The sequence below is a fragment of the Bubalus bubalis genome, chromosome 6 (genome assembly GCF_019923935.1).
Source record: "Bubalus bubalis isolate 160015118507 breed Murrah chromosome 6, NDDB_SH_1, whole genome shotgun sequence".
Classification (NCBI taxonomy): Eukaryota; Metazoa; Chordata; class Mammalia; order Artiodactyla; family Bovidae; genus Bubalus; species Bubalus bubalis.
Genome location: NC_059162.1, coordinates 28118267 through 28130887, shown reverse-complemented (window position 1 = coordinate 28130887; position 12621 = coordinate 28118267). Strand labels below are relative to the sequence as shown.

At 44.9% G+C, this 12621-nt stretch overlaps 1 pseudogene; it reads left to right on the top strand.

Moving 5' to 3' along the window:
* The window catches only part of LOC102406482, a 91832-nt pseudogene that overhangs the window by 23741 nt on the left and 55470 nt on the right, over positions 1 to 12621 (top strand).

Genomic DNA, 12621 nt, shown 5'->3' with positions numbered 1-12621 from the left:
AAATGTTGGCTTATAGCTCAACATTCAGAAAACTAAGATCATGGCATCTGGTCCCATCACTTCATGGCAAGTAGATGGGGAAACAGTGGAAACAGCGTCAGACTTTATGTTTTTGGGCTCCCAAATCACTGCAGATGGTGACTGCAGCCATGAAATTAAAAGATGCTTACTCCTTGGAAGAAAAGTTATGACCAACCTAGAAAGCATATTAAAAAGCAGAGACATTACTTTGCCAACAAGGATCCATCTAGTCAAGGCTATGGTTTTTCCAGTAGTCATGTATGGATGTAAGCATTGGACTATAAAGAAAGCAGAGTACCAAAGAATTGATGCTTTTGAACTGTGGTATTGGAGAAGACTCTTGCGAGTCCCTTGGACTGCAAGAAGATCCAACCAGTTCCTCCTAAAGGAAATCAGTCCAGAATATTCATTGGAAGGACTGATGCTAAAGCTGAAACTCCAATACTTTGGCCACCTGATGCGAAGAACTGACTCATTGGAAAAGACCCTGATGCTGGGAAAGATTGAAGGCGGGAAGAGAAGGGGATGACAAAGGATGAGATGGTTGGATGGCATCACCAACTCAATGGACATGAGTTTGAGTAAACTCTGGGAGTTGGTGATGGACAGGGAGGCCTGGCATGCTGTAGTCCATGGGGTTGTAAAGTGTTGGACACAACTGAACAACTGAACTGAGCTGAACCTGATGCTCTTTGAATCTGAATCTAAAAATGGACCCCAGAGTACAGAAGAAGACTGAGCTGCCCTATAAAGGCAAACACTTCTCTGGCCATCAGCCGCAACTGAGGCCTTGAACCCTGCATTCTGCTCCCATGGTGCGGGTCATGCCTGCCCCTCGGCAAACTGGCCACTTGCCATCATGTTTGTTTGTCTCTGGTGTGTTGCTATGAGGACCTCTGAAGAAAGCCCAGCAGCCATCACTAGTCCAGATACACAAGTAGAAGTTTAATATAAGGTCGTTCAAGGAATGACCCACCAGATTCGGAATTGCATTGAGTAGAAGTCAAACTTTTCAGCTCCTCTCCAGTATATGGCAGGGAATTTTGATCCCCCAAAGTGTGGGAAATTACAGAGAGAGCTATCAGGACCTCCTTCTTCCCTTATAATTAGACAAATTAACTTAACAACACAAACTCAAAATATCTTAATAAGGAGCATCTGGATTCCTGGGACGTGGTAGCTCTCTGCAGTCCAGCATATCAGACCTTCCCAGGTGGATCAGCTGCCTGCGGGGTACTCAGGGCAAAGTCAGCAATTTCCTGATCTGTCCCATCTTGGATACACCGGAGCTTGCTGCGGTGGGACTGGCTTAGAATTACAAAGCAAAGTGTAGATACTGAGGGAAAATTCTTGGCTGCGGGGATATGTGAGGGTGGTTTATGTTCTTAAATATGTTACATATGGCAGTCTTTGAGGAGTGTAGTGGTGAGGGGAGGCCCAGGGGGAGTATCAAGTACCACCATCATTCTTCATTCTGGGCTCCATTCTGTTTGCCAGCATCTGATTCTGAGTGAGGTTGATGAGGTGGTGGGGGTGGGGGGAGGGGAATCTCCTTCTTGTTTGCTGCTACTACTGCTCACTACTTGCACCCTCCAGGCCCCAAGGGTAAGAAGTCAGTGGGATGGACTGTGTCCATGGTTGACGGGAGCTAAGAGGGGAGACTCACACAGCGCCTTCCTTTTTCACCTTGGAATCTGCCACGGGGAAATGATGGTGAATGTGTTTGCTCAGATGGGTACATGGTTGTGTTTTACTTGCTGGGTACCCCCCTTACCCTACACCATGCCTGTTTTGACTCCTCCTGAGTCCCTTGGACTGCAAGGAGATCCAACCAGTCCATTCTGAAGGAGATCAGCCCTGGGATTTCTTTGGAAGGAATGATGCTAAAGCTGAAACGCCAGTACTTTGGCCACCTCATGCAAAGAGTTGACTCTTTGGAAAAGACTCTGATGCTGGGAGGGATTGGGGGCAGGAGGAGAAGGGGACGACAGAGGATGAGATGGCTGGATGGCATCACTGACTGATAGACGTGAGTCTCAGTGAACTCCGGGAGTTGGTGATGGACAGGGAGGCCTGGCGTGCTGCGATTCATGGGGTCGCAAAGAGTCAGACACGACTGAGCAACTGATTTGGTCTGATCTGATTGGGAAAACAGAGAGAACTGTGCTGTGAATTGTTTGGGGGCTTGGCCCTGGCAACAACTGTGAAGCTCACCTGTCCTCATACTTTTCTATTCCCTTCCCAACCTTTTGTTTCTCAAAAGATTGCAGGACCTAGGTGAGTTCCTTATTTTGTTCTGGGGGATTTTCTTCATTTTTATGTATTTATTTGGCTGTGTTGAGTCTTAGTTATGGCGTGTGAGCTTGATTACCCACAGCACGTGAGGTCTTAGTTCCTGGACTCAGGATCAAACCTGCATCCCCTGCAATGGAAGGTGGATTTTTAACCACTGGACCACCAGGGAAGTCCCCCTTATTTTGTTTTTAAATGTCAGTTTCCTCCTCTGTAAAAGGATGTTAGTAATAGTACACCTGTCCATACAGTTTCTGGGAGGATTCAGTGAGATAATTCCCGTAATGGATGTCTGATGTCACCAATACCACCTCTCCGGAAAGGCTCTGGCATCTCTAAAGTGCATGTTCACAGATTTAAGCTAGCATCTCCCAGATGTTTGCCTTTGAACTTGAAGAACTGAGCAGTGTGATTTGTGAAAAGAGTTTTGGCACCCTGAGAGCACTTGTGGGAGATGCTTCTGGGAATGAGGTTCAAGTGCCCCCTAGAAACACACAAGGGAGAGGATTACCTATTATTTCCAGAAAAGATGCTCTCTGCTTCCTTCCTGAGAGGGTGAAATAGGACCAACAAGCACTTGTAAGTCCTTTGCAATCTACCCCTCTCCCATCTTTTATGATGGAAAAGAGTCTCTTATTATTTAAAGGCAGAAATTATGTCCTCCTTGCCCTAGTTGCCCTACTTTGAGATGTTTATGTCACGATCGTATTCATACATCCTAATGTTTTCAGCTGGAAGAGAATGTTCTAAAAGATTACCATGAGTGTCCCTGGCTGAAGGAAACATCTGAGTTCCCAGCCTGTTGAAGAGAAAATTCCTAATAAGCACAACTTTAGTTCTAGTACTAAATGAGTATCAGCTTTTATCAACAACTCAAATAAAATCTCCAAATCAACAAATCAGAACAATTCACGCACAATATATGCCTACTTTGGCATCTGTCCTGATGGCCTCCCCCGTAGGGTGGAAGCTGCCAATGAGAACCATGTAATTTAGCTGGAACGTCATGCTAATTGGTAGCATGGAGATGCATGGAGGCCTGACCCTTGATCTGATGGCAACCATATTGAACCAGAGTTTTGTTTGTTGGCTCCAGGACCATTGGCTCCTGGAGTCTTTCTGCTGTCATATCTCTGCAGGGCTATTTGTTTTATGGAATTCATTGTTCGGGGAGAAACATAGTCTGGGGAAATGAATTTAAAGTGATTTAGTCTTATAAGGATAGACTCATATGGAAAAACATCATTGGGAAAAGTTTTGTTGTTGTTATTGTTTTGTTTTTTAGGATTCTTCTGCAGTTACTGCTATAGATTTTCAAGTCAGGGCTGTGTGTATGGTCATGCTCACACACATTTAACGATGCTGCTGAGGCCTCACTTTACAAAAGGCCAATGGGCCACAACCTAAACTGATAGAGAAATTAAGGGAGTGTTGTGTTTTTTTTTTTCATAGATGTATTTCACAATGCTCCTTTAAGTGTCCCCACATTTGAAAATACAATCCACTGGTCTCAAATTCAGTTTGATGCTAAAGTCGTGTTCGACTCTGTGTGACCCCATAGACGGCAGCCCACCAGGCTCCCCCGTCCCTGGGATTCTCCAGGCAAGAACACTGGAGTGGGTTGCCATTGCCTTCTCCAATGCATGAAAGTGAAGAGTGAAAGTGAAGTCGCTCAGTCGTGTCCGACTCCTAGCGACCCCACGGACTGCAGCCTACCAGGCTCCTCCGTCCATGGGATTTTCCAGGCAAGAGTACTGGAGTGGGGTGCCATCGCCTTCTCCGCAAATTCAGTTTAATACACACTAAAAGGAATAAGCATATGGTGAAAAGTGAGGCACATCTGTAATGATGTAATTAGACAAATTTTGATAAACCAACCCTATTACCAAACCCCATGAACTGAGTTTCAGAACTTAAGACACATACGGTATGAATTTTCTTCCTAACAAACTCTACCATTTACCTTATTTGGGATAAAACATTTCACAGCTTAATAGTAAACTCAGTGTGCAAGGTTATGGAGACACACCACAGTGGTTTATTTGTGGGCATTCATCTGCTCCCTTGCGGAATCACTCTTTTCTTGGTCCTGGGGGGTTTGATTTTGAGGTCTAACCTGGCTTCCACCCAGCCTCCACTAACCTGCTGTACTCTTTGTGTCTTCAGCCCCCACACTTCCACCTCATTTTGTGTTCTTTGGGTGGGGCTAGGCCCACAGAATCAGAGTGAAGCACATGGCCAAGGCCAAAGGCAGTCAGCATGTCATATTCTCTGGCCACAGAGATTGGTTAAGGAATAGGCATGTTTCCCTATCAGAGCCAATGAGATGTAATGGGATCTTGCTGGGATTTCTGGAATAGAAGGAGATGCCTCCATCTAGGCTGCCCTTCCAACTTGAATCTGGTAGGCAATGTAGCTTCACTGGGGCATAAGCTTTTCTGAGAATGGAGCCTTGAAAGAGTAAGGAGAGCTTAAATACTGGGTGAGAGAAACAAGATTCTAATGACCAGCTCTGAACTCCGGTAGCCAGCCATACTGAAGCCATACCCGTGTTTTCGCCAGCTCAGGCTGCAATAACAAAATACCACAAACCAGGTGGCTGAAACAACAAAATTTTGTTTCTCACAGTTCTGAAGACTAGAAGCCCAAGGTCAGGGTGCCGGTTTGATCAGGTTCTGGTGAAAGCTCTCTTCCGGGCTTGCATATGGCTGCCTTCTTGCTGAATCCTCACATGGCAAAGAGAGAGAGAGAGAGAAAGAAGGAGAGAGAGAGAAGGCTCTCTGATTTCTTATAAAGGCACTGTTCTCATCCCTAGGACCCCACCCTCATGACCTCATCTAAACCTAATTAGCCCCAAGGGCCCTACCTCCAAATACCATTACAATGAGGGCTAGGGATTCAACGTAAGAATTTGGGGAGAACACAAACATTAAGTCTGTGACAGCCAGTCTCTAGACTTGTAAGTTGTGTGGACCTATAAATGAACATTTTGCTTTAGACTAACTTAGGCTAGGCTTTTAGTCACTTGCTACTGAGCCTTCACTGATAAAGAAATACATCTTGGAGACAGACATATTCAAGCCTCACCCATTAAGAGTTTCCATTTGCTCCAGGATTAAAGCTACTTCTTTCTCCTCCACCCCACTTTCCTTCCCCTCCTCCCAAGCCCAGGTGTGCCCCATTTTGGAACATCCTGTATCAGAGTTTTGGGTCCTAAATTGCTTTGTATACCTGCTTCCTGGCCAAAAGTTAATGTGACTAATTACTCTGATAGAAAGGCTGTGAAAAGATTTAGGCTAAGCTCTGTTTTCATTTTCCGCCAGGTTTTCCTCTTCTGTGACTTCCACGATAAATCTTCATATACTTTGAGTTTGTTTTGAGCCATAAATGGTTCCATAGATCTCGTCTCGTAAAGATTACATTACCTGCTATTTTTCAGAGTGTCTAGAATGAAAAAAATTGGGCAACCAGAGAGCTATTTGATGATCTAGAATGTAGTGGTGGACAACCGTGTTTCTGGCCAAAACATTCCAACTTGGAGCGTTGTTTATAAACATTGGTCAATAGTTAAAACGGGGGCAAATGCACAAGAGGCTGCTTCCCCTGCAGTACTGGAGTCTTTGGCAGGCATTGTCAATCTTGTTTCCAGGATGGATGGGGAACCTGAGAGATGTCTAATCATTTTCTAAAAATAAAATATGGCAGGTGGTGGAAAAGCTGGCTTTTGAAGTCAGGTAGACCTGGGTTTGAATCCTAACTCCATTGTGGAACTTGACAAGTCACTTCACTTCTCTTAGTTTCTTCACCTGTAAATTGGGAATAATCATAATACTTCCCCCATGGAGCTGCTATGGGATTTTAAAGTTTCTAAAACACAGCCTGGCAGACAAACACACAATAATTTCCTCTTTCCTTCCCTCCACCATAATGAAACAAACAATGAACCAAAAATCAGGAAATCCGAGTTCAAGCCCTGGCTCTATTTCCAATCACTATGACACTGTGGTAGCAGAATGATATCATTATTGCTATTTTACAGGTTAGGAAAATGAGGTTTAGAGACTTGGACAAAGCCAAAAGGTAGTAAATAGAATTGGGAATTGAATCCAGCTTGAAAATCAAGGCAGATTCCATCCATCCATCCATCCATCCACCCATCCAACCATCCATCCATTCATCCATTTATTAAACAAATATTTAGTTGAGTATCTACCCTGCACCAGGCAACATATCATGCTTAGGTTATAACACAGAACAAAATAGTCCCTGCCTTCAAGAAATCTAATGGTGTGTGGAATCCAGTCATTTCCTTTCTGCCTTATAGGGTAGTTTTGAAACTCACTCAAGAGAAGAGATGTGAAAGTGATTTGTTAAGTATAAAGCATACATAAGTATACAGTAAAATGTAAAATATTATTATTCTGTGTTCAAACATATTGCCTATACAATAAGATTTCCCGTAATGATGATTTGAAGCTGAGAAAATACCTAACAGGCGAAAGTGAAAGTCTCTCAGTTGTGTCTAACTCTTTGTGGCCCTAGGGAGGGAGTGTATAGTCCATGGAATTCTCCAGGCCAGAATACTGCAGTGGGTGGCCTTTCCCTTCTCCGGGGGATCTTCCCAACCCAGGGATTGAACACAGGTCTCCCACATTGCAGGCAGATTTTTTTTTTACCAGCTGAGTCACAAGGGAGTCCCAACAGACAGGTGATGGGGGTTAGGAAAGATTGAAAGATCTTATTCCAAGTCCTCAAGCTCTCAAAAAAGACCTCAGGGCTGAACCCAGACGTGGCCCTAGGCAAACTATGCAGAGGTCCCCGCATCTGAGTCTCAGCGCCTGAGGAGATATTCTGGGCTGTGCTTCTCCCACAGCATCTGCCTTAATTTGGCGGCAGCAGCGTCGGCAGTCTGACTCTCTCCTTCCACCTGACCTTCACACGGATGCTTTCTTTAGAGTATCTGCTGTTTCTTGCTTCTGGCATCTGCCTGGGCCCTGCATCTGACATCCCTTTGTCTCTCCTCCCTTGCCTGTCCCTGGCACCCAGATCCAAGGACGGACCCGACTCACTGGTACTCTGCTTATCCTGTAAGGCAGTTTCAACATTAGGAACATTAGGAAGGAAACCCAATTGTAGAAAAGCATATTTTTAAAAAAAGTACCTTCCATTTGGCCACTATTCATTCATCAGCATCTGACTGACTGCCCCTGGAGGAGGTCCTGGACTTTAGGACACCCGCCTTGTGTGGTGACTTACAAACACTGGGCTCTCAGTGAGCCTCAAAGGAATGATTGGGAATAATTTGGGGGATGAGAGAAGCACAGGGCATGGCTTCTGTCTGGTCAGGGTAGGGCCCTGGGGTCACTTGGTTTTGTTGTCAAGCTCATGCCCTGGAGGTCCTGAGATGGGAGTGTTCCATCTGTCAGGCTTCCTGTTGCTGACAGGTGTCTCCTCAAGGTCCCCATGCCTGCGTGTGTGCTAAATCCCTTCAGTCGTGTCCAACTCTTTGCAACTCTATGGACTGTAGCCCGCCAGACTCCTCTGTCCATGGGATATCCCAGGCAAGAATACTGGAGTGAGTTGCCATTTCCTTCTTCAAGGGATCTTCCCAACCCAGGGATTGAACCTGTGTCTCCTGTGGCTCCTGCGTTGCAGGCAGATTCTTTACTGCCAAGTCACCAGGGAAGCCCGAAGGCTCTCATGCGCTGCTCAAAGAGGACTGGGTACCCTCTCGTGAGCATCTCCTTGACGGGAAGGAGACTGGGCTGGGATGAAACCTTGCTGCTCCCCAGGCAGGGGACCCAGACCCTGGGGTCTGTGTGCTGCCTTTGTCCTTTCCCTCAAGCTCCTCGAAAGCGGAGTCTGGTGAGGGCCATGTGGCCCTTCCTCGTGTCCAGCACACAGTATCGCTGCCTGCAGAGCGCACCAGCCCATCCTGCAGGCCTACCTCCAAGGGACTCTTCTGAGTTGGTGAAAAATCCTATCATCCTAGGGCTCCAGGTAAAGGGCGACGCCTTGTGTTCCTGAAAGTCCTCAACTAGAACCTACACTGCCTTTTAATATATGGCTGGGAAAAAGAAAAATGAATGTTCCCAGTATTTTCCCATCCCCATTCCCTCTTCTACCAAGAAGACCTTAAATGAAGAGGGGAGGGGAGCGTCATACCAGGGGCAAGTTTGCAGTGAGAATCTCTGAGTCTATTTTCGTCCAGAACCATCTGGACACAAATCAAGAATCTAATTTTTCCCACTACTTTCTCTTTTTTCCCCCCTTTGTACTTTAGCTGACTCTGAGAGCACAGAGTCTGAAACCAAGTCTGGACCACAGAATTCCACTAAAACTTAAAGAATAAACAGAAAGAAAATGTCACAGAGTTCCACGGATGATTGCCCCCACCTACAGTGCCCGTGGCAGCCGGGGGGGCCCTTCCAAGGACATTCTAGTACAGTGTCAAGGAGCGGGTGAGAAGGGCAATGGTTGGCCCCTCCTGCTGGTGCCTTGCACCTGAGGCTGTGGCTGAAGGGTGTTGTGAGCACATGTCCCTTAGAGGGGGAAATCTCAGTCCAGCCACGTGATCGCCATCAGCCAACCCTCACCGAGCACTCCCTGCCTGCCAGCAGGGTGAGTCCAGCCTGCTCACTCGCTGCAGGAGCCTAGCTGAGCTGCAGTACACAGGGACAGACACCTCGATGGAGGCCTCAAATAGCACCCAGTTCCTACCCTGGCCTGGAGTATTTCCCCTTCTCCCCCTGGTTGAAGCCCAGGCCAGTCACACACCTCGAGGTGTCAGCACGGTAGATTTCCTTAACATTCAGTAGGGTTGGCCAAAAAGTTTAATTGCTTTTTTCCCATAAGATGTTATGGAAAATCCCAAATGAACTTTTTGGCCAACCCAATAGAAGGGGAGGGTTTCATACCAGCGAGGTTTGGGTGGAGTGGCAGATTTTCCCTTAAAGTTGTTTGTGCCAGACTTAAGACTTCCTTGGCTTAAAAAGGAAGTACCTGAAGTTCTAGGCTGGACATCTTGTATAATAATAACCATTGACTCTGGGGTCTGAATATCAGGAAGTTAGCTTTATACTCTGTTGGTTCATCTAGCAGAACCAGATAGATGAGAGTGGGGGATTTATCCTTTGCGTTTGGGGAGGCGGTTGCTGAGAAAACAGCAAGGACGGACACAGTCTGGTCCACCAGCCTCACTCTCCTTGCTGGATGTCTGCATCTTCCTTGTGCTCCTGCCTAGGGTGGGACACTGCTTCTGCTACCCTGGGGCTCCTGGTACGCCCAGCCCACTGGGCTGTCTTGGGCAGGACACTTGCTTCCGCCAGAGTGAAACATATTAGGGAGCTCCTCATTAGATTAAGCCTCTGGGAAGAGGCGAGGAGCCAGCTGGCTGCTTGATGGGCCTCTGGTTGCCAGCAGGACAGATGTATCAAGTCAGGTTTATAGGAGAAGTTTTCCCAGACTGCTATGTCCAAACTTCTGTCCATCCTGCTGTAACCTCTGTGGTCAGATGGATGAAAACCAGAGCAGTCCGGCCTTGGACCAGAGCTATACAGATAAGAACTCAAAGAAGAAACTAAAGGAGTGTACTTTTTCCATTTGAGCAGAAAAACCAGGGACTGTAGGAACTGGGAGTGGCTACTGCATGAGATTTGAGGTGACAAGATAACAAGTGAATACAGGGATACTTGCTCAGAGGAGCATCACCAGAATGTTCCATGCCATCCTAGACCTGGGACCTTCTAGATATAGAAATGACCATAAAAAGAAACCAGGCAGATTCCCATGAAGAAAAATTGACCTCTCCTCTGAATTCCATGCTTGGAAAAATACTTATGTAGAGGAAGGCAAAAAAAGTCTACACACAGCAAAACCTGGCTCTTTAGATGGTTCAGCCTAAGAACATGGCAGAAGCTGAGCCTGGAGAATAAGCCTGCAGAGTGCATACTGCTGGGTGGGTTGTTCTGTCTTCTGAGTTCCTTGGCCTTGAAAGTGTGATACTGAGATCATGGATGTGAAGAAATCTATCTTATTCCAACCAATTGTATTAAGAAGTGTGTTGAGTCATGGTGGGTCACTCCTCTATGTTTGAGACAGCCTGGATGGGTTCTTTGGAACCAAAGTGGCCTTGGGGTCTCCACCCAGCTATGGTCTCCACTACAAATGGCAAGTGAGGGGAGCAGGAGATGGCTTGCTCAAAGAACAATCATCAGTGGAGAAAGTTGCTCTAAAAAACAAAGGTTATTAAATCAGGCAAATGTAACAGAGTGGACTGTAGAGGTTCGTATAATAGAAAAGTAATATTGATGTGATAGTTAAACTGTAGGATTTTATATTATATTAGCAGCCGCTATAAATGGTCTTAAATGTGAAGAAACTTATTGGTAAGACTATTAAGAAATTACATGTGTATTTTGTTTTCCCTTTATTATTTTCTTTCCTCTAGTTTGCTAGCTTTCCAATTTATGTTTAAAAGGCTGTTAGATTTCTGATTAGGATAAAAGAAACTTTTCTTTACAAACTTTTTAAAATTTTTTAAAAATTTTGAAATTATTTTAAACTTAGAGAAAAAGTTGCAAAAATAGTGGAGAGTTTTCTTCATCTAGCATCCCCTACTCTTATATCTCATATAATAATCATACATTGATATAAGCTAAGAAATGAACATCGGCATAGTACAATGAACCAAACTACAGACTTCATCCCACACTAGTACTTTCTCTGGTTCAGCAGCAAATCCAGGCTCCCATATTGCATTTAATTATCATGACTCCTTAGGTTCCTCTAATCTGGAACCTCTAATAAGTCTTCCCTTGACTTTTACAACCTTAATATACTTTTTAAAACTTCTTGAGGTAACTATACATACAGTTGTAAGAAATATTAACAATACAGAGAGATCCCTGTAACACTTGACCTGATTTCCCTCAGTAGTAGCACTTTGCATAATTAAAGCACAAAAACATGACCAGGAAATAGACATTGTACAATCCGTGGACTTTATTGAGGTTTCATCAGTTTTACATGGACTTGTGTATATCTGTGTGTATATATATGCATGTGTGTTTAATTCTATTCAATTTTATCATGGGTGGTTTTGTGTGGCCATCAAAAACAGTTCTGTCATAAGGATCCCTCATGGTACCCAAGGAGGGAGCTGCCTTTACTCCCTTTCCCACCCCCTAACCCCTAGCAAACATGAATCTGTTCTCTGTATCTATAGTTCTGTCATTTCAAGAATGCCATATAAATAGACTCTTATAGAATGTGACCTCTCAAAATTGCTTTTTTTCACTCAGCAAAATTCCCTTGAGGTCCATCCAAGTTGTTTCATTTATCAATTGTTTGTTCATTTGCCTTACTGTGCGCTCCATTGTACAATGTCCCCTGGTTTATTTAAGCGTTCGTCCATTGAAGGACATTTGAACAGCCTCAACTCTTTTGAAGGCTACTGGCCAGGTTTATGCAGAATGGCTCTTCATTTGAGTTGGTTTGATGTCTTCTCATGATTAGACTGTGGTAGGCATTTTTTGGCATGAATATCTTAAGAATGATGTACACTTCTGGGTTCATCATATCAGGAAGTACATGAAGTCAATATATCTCATTACTGGTGATTGTTAACCTTGATCAATGGGTTAAGAGGTGTCTACCACATTTTTCAACCACAAAATTTTTACAAAATTTTCAAAAATTTTCAAAACTTTTGTATTTTTCTTTGTAATTAATACATATCTTGGGAGAGATAGCTCTCCTTAAAAGAACTTTGGTAAGTATGGAGAGTGCATTCCCAGCTTTCTTTCTTTAACTTATCCTGCAAGTCTGTACCTAAACTCCTTGAACACATGGCTCAAAGCAGAGCCAGAGCTTGTCATGAGGTGGCAATGATGGAGAAGGCATTATCTGAAGAGGAAACCAAACATGCTTCTTAAGCATGTTTTACCATGGCAAATCCAGACAGGAAAAGCCTAACTAGGAATGCTGACTCTCTGGGTAAGGACACACTTTTTGGTAGTTTTTTCACGCAGGGCTTGGCAGCAGCCTGGATGGCAGAGAATTTGTCCCAGTGGAAGTGAAAGAGGCTGAAAGTGTGCAATGGTGGCCCCATTCAGATTGCAGACAGAACAGTGGTGAGTTACCTGCCTAACCAGGGACCCATTTGCTTCTCCTTGTCTTGTTATACTGGAGGAGGGGTGCCCGTTACCTAAGGTCAGCCTCCCCTCCGTGGGGCCTCAAAGAGTCGGACACATGGAAGCGACTTAGCACACACGCACACATGAAGGGCTGGTGAAGGAGTGAAATATT